Source organism: Cebidichthys violaceus, unplaced genomic scaffold, assembly GCF_023349555.1.
Source record: "Cebidichthys violaceus isolate CVI_PGR_0920_01 unplaced genomic scaffold, fCebVio1.0.p SCAF_30, whole genome shotgun sequence".
In the NCBI taxonomy this organism is placed as follows: domain Eukaryota; kingdom Metazoa; phylum Chordata; class Actinopteri; order Perciformes; family Stichaeidae; genus Cebidichthys; species Cebidichthys violaceus.
The window spans coordinates 2,605,306-2,622,975 of record NW_027176484.1 but is presented as its reverse complement, the minus strand read 5'-3'; positions in this window follow the sequence as shown (position 1 = coordinate 2,622,975).

The window sequence follows — 17,670 nt, the reverse complement described above, 5'->3', positions numbered from 1 at the left end:
ATCTGAATCGCAAGGGGACTTCCTGTCAGTCATTCCTCTGATGTTCTGTCACATCGACCCACTCGGCCTGAAGTCAGAGGCTCGTTCAAGGCTGTTTGTGCAAAAAAAAAAAAAAAGTTCCGGCCTGTCACCAGGCGTCAAACCAAAGTACACATCCAGGTGGGAACATGTCCTTCCTGGTGACTGGAGCGCTCTGTTTATGCCGGTCGTGTGAAATTCCACCAACATGTTTCATATGCGTAACAGATTCTGGACGACATATTGTGTTCGCTTCAGCTTCTGGGTAGCGGTGTGTCATCCTCCATCCGATACTAAGTGCTGATGCTGAACAATACAAGTCTTTACAGAGAAGAGCAGACATCTTTAATCTGTTTCTCCTCGGATAGTATTTCTGTGTTGCTTTGTTCATTTCTTAGTTTCACAAAGACACATTAATGCTATTGTACTGTGCTGTGCTCATTTTAATGAGAGCAAGACAATGTTTTGTGTCTGACCTTTCTGATAGAAATAATTAATTTGCCTCACTACCAATGGATCTCTAAGCATAAACATTATATCCACAGTTTGTTTTTGGGGCTTTTTGCAGCTTGTATTGTGTTAAAAGGAGCAGTACATCATGTCTGCAGTCCATTTATAAACGTCAAGATGTAAAATCCACACATTTTGTCTCATGCAGAGGGGACAGAAAAGTTGTAGTTTATAATGTGAACAGCAGGTGGAAGCAGATACCTTTTAGGAAGCACATATACTTCTAAACAATCATTTAGGGCTTCAGATCTGCTTCAAATACATTAGATTTGAGCTCCGATCCTCTTGAGGTTGAATCTGATGTGATATTTATAATCACCTAAAAAAAAAAAAAATCTTTCTACAAGTTACTTTCCGGACCTGAAATGACCCGACAACACAAGGAGCTTGACAGCCATCTCTTTATGCACGGCGCTGTGCCTCCCAGGATGCCCTGCTGCGTCGTTCTTGTATCGCTTCACAGCGAAAGCCCGGACAGCCGGGATGATGAGGTCACTGATTTGCTGAACTACTTTTCTGCCTGAATGACGAGCTGTCATTAATGTCTCCCTGAGATTGAAATTTCACTTCACAGCAAATGAAGCTGAAAAGTGTGCGTGGTAATGGCCAATGTGCACTTGGCAAATTGGACTATGGGAGGCAATTAGGTTAGAGGAACTGGTCGATCAAATATGAGCTGAGGTTGTTTTTTTTCTTATTTAGAAGCCACTGAACATGTCATACAGGCTGCATGCTCACCTGTTTTGAAGGATGACAATTTCATGGGGGAGGGAGGCTAAAAACTCAGATAAAATATTAGTCTGTCGTTTCCTGTGTTGATCTGTTGTTCTGTTGACCTCAGGATGTCCATCCTTGTCTTGTGGCCCAACCAGTCTGAGCACCAGTTGGAAGCGGTAAGAATGTGGGAAACGGCTATCAGCCAATCTCAACTGTTGTGTCTCCGAGCTTGCCTGTGGAAATATTGACCCTTCCTCCCCTGCCTGTTTGACTAGCCTTTAAGCAGTGTCGGAGCAAATACCTCATGACAGCACTGCTTTGCTAAATGGCTTCTTTAACTCAAACACTCGCTAATGGCTACTTAAACAGGGTTCCTCTTATCCGCCGCAGGCGTTGTGTTTGCCTTGGTACGTTGCATTTAAACCGGTCACCTCGTTCTGTACTGCTGAGTGTGAAAGTTAGAGATTACAGAACGCTGTATTTGATGTTTGAGGCTTTTATTTTCAGGGTGATTTTCTTTATGGTGTGACACATGATGTGGGTACGCAGTGTGTGGTGGGTTATGTTGGCCCGTTCACACAAAGACATATATGAACAAGTTTAAAAAAAAAGGAGGAAAAACAACCAAGTAAAGGTTGTGGGAGGCTAAATGTGCATTACGTGATGAAAAACAAGATCAAACTTCCTTTATATGAGTGTTACCCGGTAAACATTTTGGTACAGACTTTCTGTCACACCAGTGGAAATAACTGCAAGTTGACTGTAATATCGTGGAGGGGTATCTGCTTGTACAGAAAGCCATCAATTGGGATTCAAAAGGACACGCATCATTGTGCACCAACAATATTTGCTCCTGCATTGCTTAAAGATAATAAAAATGTTTTTACAGTTCTTTGGAGAAAATGAATTGTAGTGTAAACGGCACTGAGTAGATGTTGTGACTGGCTTTGTTTTGTAAAATTCCCATTATAAGGTTATTGTCATTAAACATAGAAACACTGGAATGTTTTGGGGTAATTTAAGGACCCTGACTGTTATGTTATGGCCATCAGTTTGTATTATTGTAACTTTTATTTGACAACAATTTTAATCTTAACTCTAAATGATAGTTCAATTTGTTTAGTAAGGGAAGGTTTCACTTGAATTCAACAGAAAACTACATTGACTGAGTGCCCCAAATGACGTAATGCCCCTCCCCCCCAATCACGGCGCACGTGGCGCACACCTGCGCTCGTCTGGTTACTGTCAAAATGACTAGCAGTGTGACTTAGGTTATTATTAAAAAAAACAATACGTTAGGAAGAGAAAAAGAACGAAGTGCAGAAGAACAACACGTGACACATTCCTGACTGAGAGAAGTTAATGAAAGTTAATGAAACGGCTGACCATGTCAAGGTAACGTTAGCTACGTTAACGACGATGGTTCATACTATTGTTGTGGTGGATTTCTTTCAGTTCGAGTAAAGCGGCTCGAGGACATTTAGTGCACGTTCTAGGACATAACATGCAAAGTAGCTGTTTGCGTAGCACTAGTGGAAGGACGGATGTGTACGTTAACGCCGCTTTATGACATGTGCTGAGGTCGCAATAGCGTTTCATAAAACAATAAAATCACAAGAGATTATTATTATTATTATTATCTGTTCCTTTCAGACCGAACCACCTGCCCGCAGCCCACCATCGGATAAAGTTACATAAGACGTGCAGACCAGGTGAGTTGACGTTAAGTGCTCTGGAAACATGTATTATTTGTAACGTAGCTTCACTTTGGCTACAATCACTTGCAGTTCACGGTACCGTACACTGAGTCTTTATCTGTGGCATCAGAACAGCCAAACTTCATTATGATGGCACTTAATGGGCACAGGCAATCAGACACCCCTATCTCCCATTGCGCGTGCACTAGTCCACCTTTTGTTTTAGTTGGCGCTGAGTCCTAACCCTACCTGCTCAACTGTTTTTAAGAATTTGAGGTGTTTGGGAAAAGTGCTCTTCAAGACTGCATTTGACCTGAACATCAACATCACTTCTAAAATGCATGTCCCGCTCATTCACTTCAATGAGAACGTTGCTTTGGCTCAGTGTGGGGGGTTGCAGACACTAAGGGCTCCGGCTAATATCTGCCAATGATGCAAGAGCACATTCCAGGGAGATTACTTTGTAACGTGTCTGGCATAATTCTGCTGTTTACTTTGCTATCATAGCAACACGGGATAAAATGATCATTGCTGTGATAACTTTCCTTTTGTAATGTCAGCCTCATAGTTGTACAGTGCTGTATTTCTGGGTCGTGTTTCTTCCCACTGGTACCTGTAGCAACATGCCCACTCCAATGCAGCCCCGCGTGTTGTTTAACGCAGGGCCTGAACGCTCCCGTAGGGAATGAAAGATCTTTCTCTGGATCCTGGCTTGTCAATCATTGTGTATTGTGCTCTAGCTTTGTCTCGCATGAACCCAAAGGCGAGGTTACATTAGGTAGCGGTGGGTGATAGACGCTTTATTGTTTTGAACTGATAAGGGCCATTCAGACCAGAGCGTTATTCTTTTATCTTGGGCTTCAGTGTACGTAGATATGACCGTCTATAGATGTGGCCAGTTTGTTTGATATCGATATCAGTTGCCATTGCGTGTGTGTGTGTGTGTTTTTTTTTTTTTTAACAAAGGCCATGTTTTTCACCATAATAAAAAATGGTGTCATGGCAAACTATATTGATTTAACCCTCTAAATTACACTCTCTGCCACCATTGTCTTGACAATATAAGATAGCCCTCTCCCACAACAACCTCCCCCCTTCTTTTCACCTACCTCCTGCGTCTCCTCCCAAGTCAACAAACAGTGTTTGTACAGCCGTGTGTGTGTGTGTGTGTGTGTGTGTGTGTGTGTGTGTGTGTGTGTGTGTGTGTGAGAGAGAGAGCGTTCAGAGTAAACAATGGTGGTGGTGTGAAGCTGTACTAGGTTCCCTTGTCTCCCATTTAATTTTCAGGTTGCACCTCAGTGGTCCATATCTATTGCCTTAGACCTTACCTTGTTGAGTGAAAGTCAACACAGTTTTATCACATTTATGATGGTAAAACAAACGTGTGGCAACTGTAAACAATGTTGCACTGAACGGAGATGGGCTTTAACCAATGGGATGTGTTCCAGGAATGACAGCGAAATATATATATATTTATATACATATACAAGATGTTCTTCCTTTCAGCTGATGCAACTTTTTCAGTATATCTATATGGTGATGAAGTTTAATAAGCACTTAGAGTTGCCCCATTAAACTGTAAATCATGCTTGAGTCTCCATCAGAGTAAATTGTAGGGAATGGGAACAGCTTTTGCAAATTGCAATTTAGTTGCAAATGATTATAATATAAATGTAATTTTAAAGGACACGTTTTAGGATGAGAAGTCCCAGTCTTTTTTTTTTTTTTTTTGAATTTTATGAAAAGTTGAGCATTTAATGATTTAGATAAATGGAACATTAACTTCAGTAGCAGCAATACACAATAATCTGTCTTGTGTATCACATAGAAAGCTTCTTTTAGATACTTAACAAAGCACAGTATGACTGCAGCCAATTCACGTCGGACATGAATGTTTCTGTGCGCGTCACGGCAGCGGAGGTCATTCTGTATGCGGCCTGTGAACATCCTTTCTAATATTTTGCTCTCACAGTTTGGAAGTCAAAGGCAGGGCTCGTGTGTTCGCTAAAGCTACAACATCCTCCACAGGTGATGGCCACCGTTGAGCCTGTTTACCTGCTTTGCCTGTTGATCTTGCTAAAAGCCTCTCACACTCCCTTCATACACGCACACACACACTCACACACATGCACATTCACACCAAACATGTGTGTGTGTGTGTGTGTGTACCCAGTTTAAACACACACATTAATAACAACTGTAATGCCATTCTTTGTCGAGTGCTTTTACAGGTTCAACATTGACCTTAGTGTTTAATCTTCCTGCACAAACCACCGTCACGTGATATGCAAACAAAGCTTTTGTCACTGTCAGCCAACTCCCATGTTCTTTAGAGAAGGCGAACACAAGGACACAGCTCAGCCTATTCTCTGTCCTGACATCGTTACAATATTGGAATATAAGTTATTGGCAGCGCTCATATGGCATTATATTTCTATAGATAGAATGGAACAATAAACATGAGATTCAGGTTTATTTCAAAATCATTGACATGTATTTCATCAAACATTATGAATACTTTAACACGTTCATTCAGAACTATATTCTTTTATTTTTTTTTTTGTTTTTGCGGTCCTGTCTTTTCCTTCGCCTAAAGACAAGGAGTCGGCATGCACCTGTGAGATGTTAGAAGATAAGAACGACAAAGGAGAGGTTGTGAGGCAAAGACGAGCAATGTTGCCCAGTTTGTTGAAATATGCTGTTGGCACCTTTTATTATTCTCTTTTGTGGTGTGTTGTTGAGATAAACAACAGACGTGTCATGTCTCCTTTTCTCACATAGATGCATATCTTCCACTTCCTCTCAAACAATACCTGCAGATTATACCCAAATGATGCCCTTTCATTGCCCCTTTTTTTATTAAAGCAATACGCACTAAGCTAAAATGAAATGCAACTTCATGAACGAATGATTTCTGTATCGCTAGTTAATTGGTTTATCAATTGACTCTTTTAAACATGAACAGAAGTGTGTGCATGCATCCGTCCACCTGCTCCGCTGTGTTACCAGCTGCTGCCACCAGATGTCGCTGTGGTCCATTCATTCTTGCGTTTCCCATTTTCCTCCTCCGTCCTCCAAACTGTTGACTCTCCCTTCCAATAGGAAACAGATGGGAGACCTTTGCTGCAGGCTACTGCCAAATGGAGCAAATTCTCATTACAGCGTCTGCAAGCTCTGTTTATTCTCTCCGCGCTTCACCTCCACCCCTCGCACCACTTTGCCATCTGACGCGTTCAACACTTGTTTTCCGATGCAGGCGTGTTATTTTGATGTGCCTTGTTTTGCTGATAAGATATTTATCATCTTCAGCACAAAAATGGGAAGCAGACATTATTTCTCCCGTAGGGCTGCTCACAGTGATCCGTTGCCTTGCCACGTAAACAATGTTAATGTTTAATGTTAATTAATGAGCCAAGAAAACTGTTTTCAGCTTTCTGACAATGCAGTGCTCAGATGGTGATTTTGGGTTGTTTCCTGGTTTGTTCATCTTAAACTGGGGTCCTGGACCCCTTAAAGGGGAAGCGAAATAAGTGTAGTGGTTTACAAGGTGAATGCAGGTAGAAAATGAGAAAATACTAAATTCTGCTGCAGAAAATTATAAAAAATTTTAAGACCTTTTTTTAAAATACTGTAGTTTTACCTCGTCAGACCAGAAACAATGATTCAAATGAAACGATGAAGAGGATTGCTCACATAAACATGCAACCAGTTAGTCGACTAGCCAATTGTTAGTCAGGATGTTACATCTGAAGTGAGACACAACAGAAGCAGTGAGACAGACTCTCCGCTCACCTTTGTTCTTATTCTTGCCGTCTACAGCCACAAACTTCTTCTTGCCTCCCTATTACTCTCCATCACAGACAAATCCCCAGCTCTGTTCGAATCCCAAGTCTGGGAAGCACTTCGAATGGAATATAAATGACATCATTATGTAATATTCAATCTGTTGCGGCAGCAATATCCTATTCCACAGATAGCCCCCTTCACCACCCACCCCATATGCTCCGGACTCGCTGGTCTCCTGTTCTTTTTCACGGAGAATATTAAAGAGTTATTAAATTAATCTGTGCTCGCTGGCGCATGTTATTGCAGTGCAGAGTTTTGTGGGGCGAATGAAGCCGTTAGGCCGCACCTTAAGCTGATTTATTAAGGGTGCAAGGGAATCACCAAATAGACCTGATAACCTGTTTTATTTTGCATAAGTGAACACTTTCACTCAAATCCGCTTATGTCGTCTCCCCCATTCTTTTTTTTCTTTTTTTAATACAGGTTTAGCTATTTCTTGTATTTTTCTCAGGCTGTGCAGCGCTAATGTCACGGTTTCTTTGTCAATACTATTATGAGAGCTAAATTTACAAAGTCATGCTTGTGGAAAATATTTCATATGATGTAATATTGCTCATATGATAGACTTTTTTTTTTTTTTATCTTGTCTGTACTTTGGCTTTGCTCTCCTAATGAAAAATGTTAATTTGTCTTGTCTGGTGGACCGGAGTGGTTGGCTTTATTTATTGTGTGCTTTATTAATATAAGTCTGTATAGGCAGTGATGAAATACGAGGTATCTGTAGCTCCCCTCCTTCTGTCAGGAAGGTAGGAAGTGTACGCTATAACGAAACTTAAAATAACAGCCCACGCGACACAATGTTAATGAACCGTGCACACGTTTTTACGCAGGTGGTTCCGCGTTCCTCTTCTCACTTGCGGCTCACTGAATGGAGAGTATACAAACGCAGTGTACGCCGTTCAAAGGACAGCTGGAGACTGTGGGCCGGAGCTGCCCAACAAGTGCATGTGCTATGTCCACAGCCAGGCATCTGTGTGTTCTCTCGCCCCGACAGAATCGGCAGATTTAACACCCGTTGATTCCGCCTCAGATTCCTAACCTCATTTATCAGAGTGTATGCCAGCAGTGTAAACATTTAATCCAGCGTGAGATTTTTTGGGCTCCTTTGGGTCAACAGTTTAGCTGTTGCTTTTTTTTTTTTTTTTTTTTTTCCCCCCAAGCCTCGAGACAAAGTCTGCTTTCAATTATTTCTGCAAAATTGCTTTACAGGGTCCATGCATGATTAAATATTCATTATGTTAAACTAAGCACTTTCTTTGTATATAAATCCATATTAGATTTGGCTGGCAGGCTGCCTGAAGCCACATGAGAAGGATTTCTGGGGCAAAAAAAAAAGCCTTGGACCTCCTTAGCAGCTCCTTCCTCCTGTTTTTCTTTTTTTTTTTCTGATGTAAATGATGATTTGTTGATATTTTCCTACCTTTTTTTTGTGTCTTACAGGCCAGGCACACACAGGCCTTTTCAGTTGTAGGGAGGAGGGATGTTTGAATTTAAAGTGGGCTTGGGAAAAATAAACAAGCGTGTCAGTCGGTCCGGCGACGGGGGAGTAGCACTGATCATTCCAAAAAAACTGGACAGCGTCTGAAGAAAAGCCATTTGTGTATGTATCTGTGTCTCAAGCGCAACCTTGTGTGTGTGTGTGTGTGTGTGTGTGTGTGTGTGTGTGTGTGTGTGTGTGTGTGTGTGTGTGTGTGTGTGTGTGTGTGTGTGTGTGTGTGTGTGTGTGTGTGTGTGTGTGTGTTCAGAACGGAGGTGTGTGTTTGCGTGTGTACACTGTACTTGTTTGGAGAGCGTAGGGCAGGCGGGGTGAGGAAAGCCATTCCATTTCAAATATGACCAGTTTCCCTGAAAATATTTACCCAATATTTTTCTCTTTCCAAGCAAAATTGACCCCTTTGATTGTAAAGATTGCTCCAAAGACCTCATGGAAAATAAATTCAGGAGTATTTGAAATTCCTGAGTGGATTTGCCAGGGCTGCCTAGCGTGAGCCCGTGTTTATTTGTTTTTCAACTGCAGGAGGGATCAGGGTTGTGTTGACTCAGAAGGTATTTGGTTTGTCTTCTGTTACAGACATCATGAAGGGCTCTTACTGCAGATGGTCAGAAATAGGACAAACCTGAAGCAGCTGTGTACTCTTGTTTCCTCAGAAAGAAAAAAAAAAAACATATACTTGTCTCTCCGCCAAGTAATATGTTTCACAATTTGCTACTGTGGTACTGTGTCTTATATGGCTTTTTTATCATTATTTTCACTAAACCAGTGTCCAATAAGTGCAGCCACTTTATGAGCCGTCTTGCCTTTGGCAGTGTAACCTGTCCTGCTTGGCCCTGAGCTATTGGAGTGCAGCTAGCTGTAGCGGCTGAGGAATGCATATCATTCTTGAATGAATTGGACAGGCACTGACCGCAGAAAAGGAGCCTGGTGTTCTGTAGAATAACATCTGAAGAAAAGGAAAATTTAATAGCTGAAGCTTCAGTCCTAACCTCCGTGCTCCATCCACATGAGAGTGATGTGTGCCAGGCCTTGAGAGGCAGTGGTATAGAAAGCTGTAGGACTACCATGCAGATGGGTGGTCTAACACACACACACACACACACACACACACACACACACACACACACACACACACACACACACACACACACACACACACACACACACACACACACACACACACACACACAGACAGACCCATAGAGAGAGTGTGTAGTCCTTGTAACTTAACACTCGGTCTCACACTGAACAAAAAGAAAGGCATAGGAACTAGCATGACAGAATTAGTTCCCCTCCCAGGAAAATACACACGAACACCCACACACACACACAGTTCATATTACTGGGATAATGAACTCTTTCACACACACACACACACACACACACACACACACACACACACACACACACACACACACACACAGGCCATGATTGACTCTTTGTAAAATGCACATATAAGACCTGATGTGTGTGTGACTCACCACATATACCGCATCGTTTCATTAGTTACTTGGCGCTTGTCGCGCAGTGCTGAAATTGTGCAAACTGTTATTACAATACAGCCATTCTACTTAAACTGAGCCAATTCACTTTATTAGCTTACTATTGAATTATTCTTTTAACTCGTACTAAATCCTAATGTTGATTGTTCAGTGGTTAGGTCCGTTAAAAAGCAGTCACCAGTCAGAATGGCCCACATACATTACATTATGTGACACCTTTTTATTGCATTTTTGACTCCTCTAAAGTTGCAGGTGTTTATGTTTTGTCAAACAGGTGTGCTTTATGTGAATAATCCTTTGCTGAGTTTAGGGTTTGGAGTCAGTAGAAATGCATCAAAGGGTTAAGTGTCGGGCTTAGGAAGTCTGGTTTTTGTCAAAACTGGTGAATCAATCACACAGCTAGTTAATTATCTTTATTACATCAGGCTCTTGTTAAAGAGTCACTGTGCCAGAGTAGTCTTTAAGTCTGCATTGATTTTGCTCGTCAAAAGTGCAGCGTCCGCTTTCTTTCTTTTAACTTTGTATTTTTTTTGGCAGGACACCTTAAACTAAACTAAATAGAAGTTAAATAACGCTTGTGTCCAACCCAGCAGGAATGTCCGTCTCAATGTGGCAGCAGAAGCGAAACCTGTTTTAAGAGTGTTTGTGTCTTTGCCAAACAGGACCTCCTTCCTGCCACTTCCGTGCCGGCACAGTGTGGTTTTCACTTCGGTAATAACGCTTGTTTCCCTTCTAAAAAGTGAGACAGAAACACAGGCTGGAAGAAGTGTTGAGAGTCCTATTTTTCTTATTTAGGTTGGTTGCACCCAATGAACGGTGTGTAGCATTTACGGGGGATCTGAGGGCAGAAATTAAATAAGATATTATAATGTAATTGTATAATCTTACCTTAGAATGAGCCATCATTTGTCTACCGTGGCCCAGAACGGACGAACCAAACACTGCCTCTAGAAAGAGCCGTTTGCGTTTTTTTTTTGCGTCGCCCACCGTAGCTCTCCTCCACGCTCGGCACGCGGGAGAAGTTTCAGTTGGTTGCAATCTGCGACCTTACTGCTAGATGCCGCCAAATCCTACACACTGCACCTTCTAAAAGTTGTTGTTGTTGTTGTTGTTGTTGTTACAGGTAGAAAGCTTTATTTTTGACTACTTGATAGAACTTTAAAAATACATATTGTGTGCAAAAATCCAACCCAGAGTAAAAGATTTCTTTCTGTAGTATTGATGTTTTAGTGGAGCCACATGTCAGATCTGTCAATGAGCATCTTTTGGGTCTCTCCCTATCACATTTGTATTGATTCTGCTGTGCTTCACTCTCGATGTCCAATAACTCATCGGGATCTCAGTCCAACATAAAACCTTGCTCACAGGATATGACTGGCACCTGGACTGAAGAGGGCAAATGGAGAACAAGCGAGGAACAAGGGCTTCTCCATTATGAGAATTAATCTAATCGCAGCTCTGAGCTGAAAGCAGGCTTTGTTAATGGGGCTTGTACAGTCAATTATCTTAATTGTTCCATTTATAGAACCTGCTGCATGTTTCAGGAGCAGGCGCTGGAACTTGAGGGATGAGCTCATTCACTCTCCATAATTGTGATTGTCAATTGATTCACTTATGAACGTCAGGGTGGCCACAAGGAGGATGGGGGTAATCGCAGGGTCGTTCGGGGGGGGGGGGGGGGGGGGGTTCCTGTGATGATGAGAAGCGCATCGAGGTTCAATTTTAATGGTCCTGAACCAATGATGAGATGTTTGATATTCAGTAAGGTTAAACAGCATTCTGATCAGATATTACCATCTCATTAAGCCTCAAACAGTATGCATTGTTCTGCTAACTGTCAAAAAAAAAAAGCCATGCGTGATACACTTAAACATTTTCATCCCTCTGGCCCTCCTCCAACGTCTATTATCCCTCACAGATTGCTTGACGGATGCTGCTGCAACTGGTGTCGAACCAGAACAATTACATCCATAAATCACAGAGTGGAAGATAGATTATTTTCACCTGCTGCTTTGCTCTGAAGCGCTGTCACTGTGAACATCACTGTGCAATCTCCTGCTACGCCCATACCCCTGATAGCAAAAAAAACCTAAGCGCAGAGGCTCGCTACGGATGATGGAGCCTTCAGACAAACCCTGAGTGGGTTGGTCTAGAGTCCCTTGTTGGACCCACGAACACTGTGAAATACTCAGAGAGACACTGTCACACTCGCCCCTTTGGGACACCCGGTCCCAAGTCCGTCAACGATACCAGGGGTAGAACAAAGAGACCCTAAGGGAGGGGATGGAATCTCTTGGGTTGCCTCTCTCTCATACATGCTTTCTCTTTTTCCTCTTTCTGCACATATTCAGTAGTTGCTATGTTTCTGTTTCAATTTGGAATTGCTGGAGAGTGACTAACATGGAGGCCTCGTAGAGAAGGTCAAGCACTGGCAGCCATTAAACTCACTTGTCTGAGATATCAAGTGCACTGCTTTTTGACCATGTAGTGTTTGATGAGCTGCACCATAATGTAATCACTTGTTCTCTGCACCACGGTGGCCTTTCTGAGCAGTGCTTCACATTGTTAGAGGTGTTATTAAAAAAAAATAATAGAAAAAAAGCCTGTCACTGAGAGACGGATAGAACACTGTTTGGCTGAAAGAGAATCTATTTGTAAAAGGGATGGAGAGGATGAGTGGGTTGATTGAAATGTAATGTTAGACAAGCTGTTGTACTAATTAGTGAAAGCATTTGGGCTTTTGCATCATCTATAGGTCTTGTTGGTATTTGTTAGCCTAATTTAGCTTATTTGGTTATATTTGTTTTGTTTATTATTTTAATCCATCTAATTGACAGTTCAATTAGCCTGTATTGGTTACCGTTGCTATGCTTGTCATTTTTTATTTAATTTTTTTGGTAATTTTTTTATTTTTTTTAATAATCCTCAAGATTCCTTGAGTTCAGGTAGAGACAAAAGCATACTTCTCATTTTAGTCAGCTGGAATTTTTTTGCAACTTTAGCTGACCTAGCTAACATTAGCTCCATAAATTGGTCGTAAATATGTTCTCCAACCATCTTTTTAACGTTACCAGCTGACTCATTTTAAGACGAGAACCTGTAAAAGGGTTTTAAATGCGTGTGTGTAACACTACTTTGGGTAGGGCGGCTGTGGTTTTACTTCCATAAAAGAGCGGGAAAGAGCTGCTAATGTTAAACTGTGATGGCGTCCGGGACGGGACGCAGTGGATGTGCATGTCTTCTGACATTACATGGCATCCCACCAACTAATGTAACCTACTGCTAAAAAATGTTTGGTTACTAACTATTGCAGCAGTGTTATGTTAACATTTGCAGCTTATAGCAGATCAATGCACCGTCTAATCCAGTGGTTCTCAACTGGTCTGACTGCGGGACCCACCATCACTCCTTAATGACAAGCCGCGACCCAAATTTTTAACTTCTCAAATGTATTTAATGAAAAAATGGTGCAAGTCCATATCTCATGTAGTCGGTGTCGTACTTGCATTTTGCTCAATTAGCATATGAAAACCATATGTTCTTCCATACTATGAAATGGGTGTCTATTAGCATTACATGGCATTAACGCCAAATACTGTTAAGGAGTGTGAATAACTCCGATGCATTAAAAATCCCCTTTCAAAATAAAAACACAGGATTTTTTAATTTATTTTTTATTCAGGCAAAGGCCTGCGACCCACTGAAAACGGGTCTGCGACCCACCAGTTGAGAATCACTGGTCTAATGCATTCCTTAAACTTTTACTGATGAGTTTTTGGTTTTAAAACACTCTTTAAATTGAGTTTTGCTCTCAGGAGAAGCCCATGCACACCACTTTGACACGTCAAGAAATTCATAGCTCGACAGGCCTGCTGTGCCAAGTTAAGGTAATCATAGTTCAGGAACCGATGACACATTGAATGCTCTATTTCAGTGGCAAACTACAGAATTTACAGAAACTTTTTTCGTAAACATTTTTTTTTTATTCAAAGTTGATAATGCAGTGGTAAGACCAAAAGTTTTGTCTGCTCACGATGCATTGATTGTTCCAGCCAAGGAACACGTTCATTTCCAGTGACCCTTTTAAACTCATCGGCAAGTTTCAGAACACAACACGCTTTGGCTGGTATATTCCGTTCAGTCCAATAATCACATTACCTTAGAGCAGAACTGAAGACATTTTTATAAATAAGCAATTGCACAGTGGCAAATTCAATTCAGTGCTTCATAATTAACCTTGGAAGGAAAACTCATTTAAGTCCATTAAATCATCAAATGAGCTCAGGTAAAGCTAAATTTGATTACGCCACAAAACCCCCCCCCAAAAAAACCCCCCTGTTAGTCTTTGAGGTGAGGAAACACCGCCATTTATTGGCGCCCAAGCCGCTCTCTATTTGAGCCGTTAAATTGTGGCTCACACATCGATGCAATTAAGCTAGTCGGAGGAATACTGACTTTCTGGTTGAATTCACAATGTTAATTAGCCAGTTGGGATTTTTTGAAATAAGTTATTGCTGTGCTTTATCTTGTGCTCTGGGTGAGTGATTCTCATAAAGACTAGTGCCTTCCTATCATAGACGACGTGTGGGGTGAACTTGCAAAATAATTGCAAGGAAGTGTGTAACTAATGATTTCCATAAAGCTGCAGCACATAATGTGTTGCTGTTTAAAATGCAAATTTATCCCTGTTTATTCAGGGAGCATATTCAAATTCCAACTTGCAAACCTTGTACTATTTCCCAACTTAGATTCAGTTCCTCTGAGCCCTGCACAGGTGTTGTAGAGGTTGTTAATGGGCTTTTCATATATTGCACATATATGTCTTCTGGGCAATTTATATTCTATATAAACATAGCTTTAAATATATAAAGCTTCTTTCATACCCACCACTTTGTTTTAGAGAGCTTGTTTAATAAAGTCTGCATTTTAAAACGCGAGTACGATGTTTAATAGGTGTGAAATAAGCAGGCAGGTTTCCTTTAAGAACAGCTACGGTTGTGGCGGTTGCCCCAGCATTGCCCATGACCTTTTGGAGCTGCCACCAGTGGCCAGCCGTAATTTATCAACATCTAAACTTTCCCCTGTGCTCGGTCAAACACATGTGGGAGAGCGGCCACTGACATTAAAACTCAATTAGCAAGGCCACTTTCTAAATAATACATTAGCAAAGTGCATTAGCTGCACATCGTCTGGTGCCCAGAGCACAGTTCTTGCACTACATCTCAATATGTCAGGGCTGCAACTGTCTGGAGCTAATGTGCAGGAGTCGGGGGACATTTGTATGGAGATGAGCTCCAGCAATTGGAACACTGTCGCTTCACACGGACGACAACGTTCTTGTTGGCCTGGATATTTAATGTTTTTACTCAACTGTTAGTGGACTTGATTCCTAATCTCAACTGCTTACAAGTCTCATGTTAATATAAGAAAGCACACATTTATAGCAATAAAGGACAAATGTATTTCTAAAGTGGTTAATCTTGCATAAACACTATCCCACGGGGCACAATGGCTCCTTACATTAAACGTGCTAAAGATTAGCAATGCTAGCTAGGTGTGCCTCCATGGATGGCGTTGCCGGTCTGTCGGTCCGCCAGATACACATTGTGCACAGAGGATGGGTCCTAATGTCTTAGAATTCCTCTGACCTTTCCTTCAGGCGGCATTACCTGGTGAAATTCTTCACTTATCTCAACATCTGGAGCATGTATTCTTGCACATAATCGTATACATTAGCTGTATGCTAATGACTTTGATGAGCCCTGAACCATGAGGAGTACATTTTAGTTTTGAGTGGATTGTCATGACATTTTGCCGTAGACAATCTGTACAATTTCTATTTCGTCCCACACTTTGGTTCATGACCAATACCTGCAGAACTTGACACATTCCTGCTAAAACGCTAATCCACGACGAGGACCATGGTTAACATAATAACTGCTCAACATCAGCATGTTGGCATGCAGACTTAAGCATTCAGCTCAGCGCACCGCTGTGCTTAATTACAGCCTCACAGAGCGGCTAGCATGGCTGTAGACTCTTAAATAGTAGATTATCATTGGTTATTCTGGAATAAAGGCTGTTCAAAAAGACTGTCTTAACACAGCGCAATACCCTCCTTTTTAATACAACTTTTTAGTTTAGTCACTTAGATTAGTTTTTGAATTCTTCTTTAGTATTTTCTGCTGGCAGCTGAAGCTAAGAGCAAAACACGGGGATGTTAAACTGAGACAATATTTTCCATCCTTGGATGTATGCACAGCCCTACTGTAGCCATAATCCCCACATTACGGAATGTGCCGTGGTTTATACACTACCATATTGGTAACATTATGAAATAGAAACTGCTGTCAAAAAAAAAAATGCATCCGCTCGTGGCACAATCATAATACCATATCCATAACTTTTGAATTTGACTCTACATAATCCCATTCAGAAATGCTACCGCCGAGCAGGGCTACACCATCTGCCGCAGCACAAACATAATACAACAAATACTATAAATAGATTACACAGGGCCTTATCCTTTATCCACACAAAAAGATGCTCTCTGTATTTATTCAGAGGAGAGAAATGTGCTAATCTGGCTTTGTTTCACTTAGAGGCCTCATTTGTCATCCCGTTGCTCTGTCTGTGGGTAATGACTCTCTGGCTCAAAAGCACACCAACTGTTAAAATAGCTCATTGTAATGCACCGCGTCACCTGGGTTGTAACCCTTTTCTAACCATATTAAAAGTGTAAATAGATAAGATGCAAGGGAAATTAATTGTTCTTTAGAATCCCAGCCATGGCGGAGAACAGTTGCAATCATGAGCTGTATTATACATTTGCAAGTGATTGCCGTTGAGCCGGTTTTTCGTCAACACCAACCAGGACATGAAGGTCCCTGCCAAGAACAATGAAAGCTCTGGGTTTTTTGCATCCACAAAAAATATTGGAAGGCATTGTTGAGGGATAAACACTCTCAGCCAAAGTGGGTTGGATGTTTTCCTTGTGTTCCTGGCAGAGCCTTCAGCGTCTGCAGCTGTCAATGGTGTGGTTTTTCTAAGGCGCTGTGGATCTCAGGCAGACTTTTTACTGGCTGTGTTATCTTTGTGATGACAGTTGAGACTGATCTTCATCCACCGTCAATCAATATGGTCCAGAATGTGTGGTTTTCTATCTGCTCTCTCACTCTCTTTATCATGCTGTTTATACTCCCAGACTCCTTTTTTTTTTTTTTTTTTTTACTTTTAGGTTGTGAGCTTTTAATTGTGCTGTTGTGGGGTCCATACACCACTACAAAATAATTTAGAAGTCATGTCCAGAGTTTTACATTAACTGACATTATTAATGCAAATCAGCAATGTGCATCACTGCACACAGCACTTCTACCGTTTCTACTTTGTCGCTCACCGCTCTCAGCCATCAACTTACCAGAGTTATGCAAAGTATTACCTCTCATCATGTCTTCTGTTATTTTATTACAGGACTGAGATGCATATCAGGAAAAGATGCTCTGGGGAAAGAAGCAACACAGTGAGTTTACAGTTTCCTGATATTGAGAAAACGGCTAAAGGCTTTGTGCTCGATGTTCCAGGGCCTAAAAAGTAGCTTTTTAGAAATGGATGCCAGGCTGGCAGCCAGCCACCATCTTTTGGTTGCAAGGATTGCGAGTGCCGCTGGCCATGCAGAGTTCGTTGTGTTGGAGGACAGAGAGTCTTGCTTAGGAAAAAGGAGGGTGAACCAGCTACTGCCAGGTTACTAAACTCAGGAGACTGGTGGTGTTCCTGTGGGTGCTGTTCTTCCTCTATGCCTGTAGAGGAAGAGTGCTGTAAAGAGTGGGACCTGTTGCGGTCCGATATTCAGATTTCACAACAAGACTTCTCCTTGGACACAATAACA